This window comes from Aplysia californica, unplaced genomic scaffold, assembly GCF_000002075.1.
Source record: "Aplysia californica isolate F4 #8 unplaced genomic scaffold, AplCal3.0 scaffold00209, whole genome shotgun sequence".
In the NCBI taxonomy this organism is placed as follows: Eukaryota; Metazoa; Mollusca; class Gastropoda; order Aplysiida; family Aplysiidae; genus Aplysia; species Aplysia californica.
In genome coordinates, this window is record NW_004797479.1 from 942786 (window position 1) to 947426 (window position 4641).

Sequence of the window (4641 nt, forward strand, 5' to 3'; positions counted from 1 at the left end):
CATTCAACCATGATTAATCAAAGCCACACACACTGTACACCTTACAGCATGGAGCTGTTTCTAGAAACAATAGGGGGAGGGGGTGAGGTTGCCCAAATAGACAGCATTTGTGAAGTTGATATAACCTGAAGGGTGAATATTATTGGTTTTGCCAAGGAATCAATGTCATAGTCATACTGAGTCATAGAGGAAATGTTCACGCTTTTCAAGACGATAGAGGAATCAGGAACACATTGCTATCTTCTGATAGCTTCCAAACGTGAAAATGGTACTGTCGTAGATGAAGATCTGCCTTGAGAAGGCGGATAATTGAGATGTATGAAAGTTATTGCTGCAGACATCGTTTACGGACAGACGTCTCATGGGGCTCATCTACTGAATGCTGCACCCTGGTGACGTTTAAAGGGGTGCGAACGAAGTGTGTTTGACCTGAAATGGTCGTTTTTGTCTTGTAATATTCAGTTCTGATTCTCTGCAGGTACTAACTAATGGACCATTCCACCCTTGACATCAAAGAAGGCCTTAGGGGCACTTTAACATAATGTCTGTGCCTTATATAAAACTTACAAAATGAGTTGGTGGTGAGGAAATGTTCAATACTGTCTTCGTGGCTTTATGCACCCCGCATAATTGAGCAAAATTTGATCATTTTTTGCATAATTTCTTTTTATTTTCTTTTATCATTCTTTGTTAAAATTAACAGAATCGCATAATTTCACATTTTGGACTCAATTTGCATAATTTCAGAATTTATTTTGCCTAAAAAGACGGGGACAGTCAATACAAAAAGCTCTCTTCTCTTTACTAATCTGAACCATGATCTCAGCAGGCAAAGGAGACTTGAGAAAAGCTATCTGCAAACTTCTGTTAGCCTGTTAGACCACTGTGCAGTATGCAATATGTCTCAATCGTTGGGATTTTTAGTGGTAGGCCTAATGCGAACTAGTGCGTCAGGCTACAAAAATGGTGACATGCTGAAAATGGATTGTTGTTTTTTTTACGAGTTGTGTACAGCAAAACTATTCTGTGAACTCTTCTAAAAAGAACTTCAGACAAATTCCTTTTGACTTCCAAATGTTGCGTACAAATTTGAAGAGCAAAACTTCAGAGTGGAGGAAAATATGAATTTAAAAAGTTGTACATTTGTTTGCTTGTTTTTTGGATCACCCTGTACATTATCGTAGTTCACCCTCCGAAATGTTCTTAAGATTAGTGCTTGCCCCAGTCTTTTTACACTCGGTGCTCAAGGCAGACATTTTTGTACCGCCTGTCTACATTTGGCGACCCTAGAAATCCGAAGCTCTACCCGCTCAGTACCAAGTTTTGGGAAATTATCGATAACATCTGTAACAACCTGATCGGGATTCCCGCCGCCTACCAAAATTACCTACAGTGAAAACCTGATGTAACAGGGATGGTGGGACCAGGGAAAAAGTCATGTTGTATCAGATCCCTGTTAAATCAGAAATGCAAGGGAAGTAAGCATTTGTAGACTAATCCAGTTGTATTTATTCGTGGGTAGTTTCCCTTGCCGCAAATGCATCATTTAAAGACACATTACGCGTGCGTGTAGCTAGGATTAGGGCTGGATTGAAGTCTGCAGCGCACCGCAGCCCTCTCTCGCTTCACCCGCTGCGTTCGCTTGCAGTGGCTTGGCTTGTGTGGATTTGCTCCAATACTACATTACTCTCTCTCTCTCTCTCTCTCTCTCTCTCTCTCTCTCTCTCTCTCTCTCTCTCTCTCCCTCTCTCCCCCCTCTCTCTCTCTCTCTCTCCCTCTCTCTCTCTCTCACACACACACACACACACACACACACACACACACACACACACACACACATACACTTTTAATACATTGTTAACGAGCCTTTGTCCCTGCTATAACCGTTTGGGCTCCGATGAGGGCTTGTTATTGCCGATAACTTTTAATAGAGGCAAAGAGTAGAAAAATATGGGGATGGTTTAAAAATCCCCCTGTTATTTTCGCCCCCCTCTCTCTAGTGTATATATGACGTGTATATATATATATATATATATATATATATATATATATATATGTATATATATGTGTGTGTATATATATATATATATATTTATATATATATATGTATATATATATATATATATATGTATATATATATATATATATATATATGTATATATATATGTATATATATATGTATGTATATATATATATATATATATATATATATATATATATATATATATATATATATATATATATATATATATATATATATATGTATATATTTATATATGGGTTCCACTGTACTGATATTAGCCCCCACTAGTGGGTGTTACACCGGCCTGGTTGGCAAGCACTGGTCTAGATTGTGTTGACAGGGGCTTATAAGATTTGACAGTCGCTTTCTCAGGTATCCAAGTGACACTCTGGACAGAGACATAAGATGTCGACACAACGTCGGACCGAGCTGAGGCTCGAACCCGCCGAATCCGTTATGACCGATTATGATATTATGTTATTGTGCATTTGTGCGTCGTATAACGCCTGTATTCCGTGAACTTTAATCGGGGTTGAGCGGTATATAAATGCCATATTATTACACTATTATTATTACTGTTACTATTATTACTATTTTTATCTTTATTATGATTGTTGTTGTTGTTGTTTGTTGTTGTTGTTGCTGCTGTTGCAATGTGCTGGACCTTATTTATAACCTTGACCGTGCCTCATATTATGCCTCACTCTTGAAGAAGACGGAAAATATGCCTGTTGTTAGTGCTTTTACCTTTGTGGAAAAGAAAAAAAAACAGTCTTCACCTGCTTCTCCACCTTCTCTTCCACCCTTGCTGTTGTCTGAATTACTGCTGGGACTACCACAATACGCCGAGGGCCCAGGAAGTTGTCTCACTAACAAGGCAATCCCCAATGTCGGGATCGGAAGCGGGAACAACTTTACTTTACACTACAGCAGATTTTGCAACCACAACCTCTTCCACTCGTCTAGTCACTGCTACTCATCTCTTTCATGTTGTCTTCTTTTCGTTCCTCCGTCTGCCTCTCCGTCTGCCTCCTGCGCTGTTCCTAGAATTAAGGATAGTCTCGATCAGTCCAGATTAACGTGCTATGTGCCCGTACCACTCTAGTTCTACGATCTAGTCACGAATGCTCAACTGTGGGAAAGAACAAGCCAAAGGCCAGTGAAGGAAGACATACAGGTGAAGAAATGGAAATGGATTGGGCACACCATGAGGAGAACCCCAAAACGCATCATCAGACCGACTTTGAGGTGGAATCCACATGGAAAACGTAAGAAGGGAAGACCAAAGATGACATGGAGGCGAGCGGTACAAGCGGAAATGGAAAAGGTGGGGACATCATGGAAACAGCTAGAAAAGGATGCACAGGACAGTCTTCGCTGGATAAATGTTGTTGAAGGCCTATGCTCCACTGGGAGTTAAAAGGGGCAAGAGAGAGAGAGAGAGAGAGAGAGAGAGAGAGAGAGAGAGAGAGAGAGAGAGAGAGAGAGAGAGAGAGACCACTCTAGTTCGCGTCTTTTTACTGGATTCAGAAAATCTTCATACGGTCCAATTTAAGTTCACACTACCTCATTGGTTACATGGTATCTACACGACATCACTAGGAGTTTATAGAAACATAAGCTATTATTTCAATTGTCTGTATCCTTCTTTCGATATATGCCGTTGTGGTCGACTTTTCACATGTATACAATAGATAAATATGGGGGGAACACGGTAATAAATCGATTGAGAGCTAACGTTCCTTCTTTTCGTTTCTTTTCATTTCTTTCTTTTTTTTTTTTTCTTTCTTTTTTTTTTTTTTGTTACTCTCTTGCAGCACTTCTAAGCATTGGCAATTATATGACCTAATTGTATTGCAAGTGCCGTAAAATACTAACACAGGAAAAAGGAAAAAAACACTTATAATGTTCGTCTTTGTACGGAAACGTTAATATAATATGTTCTTTTTATTTTTCATTTTTGTTGGGTTTTTTTGTTGTGTGTTTTACAGCGCTCGTAACTTCATAATTTCATATGAGCGCGCGAGACACATTAAACAATAATTTAGTTTGGTAGGCGTATGTATCCAAGCAAAGTAGTAAAATGCTTTATGAGTTAGGCTACGGATCTATAGTTGGCTTGCAGTGTAATCTATAGGAACAGTGGGACAAGGCCAGACGTGTATGCGCTCAAGACAATATACAGTATATAAGGTCCTTGGCTGAAGACTAGTTTTCGTTGACGGACACTCTCTTTACCATTAGGCCTACCCAAGGACCTTACTGTATATTAACCTCCTTGAGCCTACCTAATCTACCGTATCTCGCTGCTCATTGAATAACGCACAGCAGTAATTGTTGACCTAACAATTATAGAGTGTACAGAACTCAGCCTCAGTTAAGCGTCTGATAGCCATAATATTATCAATTTAGATTTTAGATAAAATCAGTTAAGTTATGGAATTTGTTCGCTGGTCGTAAACAGCTTTTACATTACCGGTGATGATAATAGGTCAAATCACACCATTAGATCTATAGGTCATTTTAGACGAAGTGTCGATGATCAGATCAGACTGGAGTAGTCTCGCGTTGATATTGCGTCGCATTCGCTTAATTCAAACACTGGATTACCCCCCTCC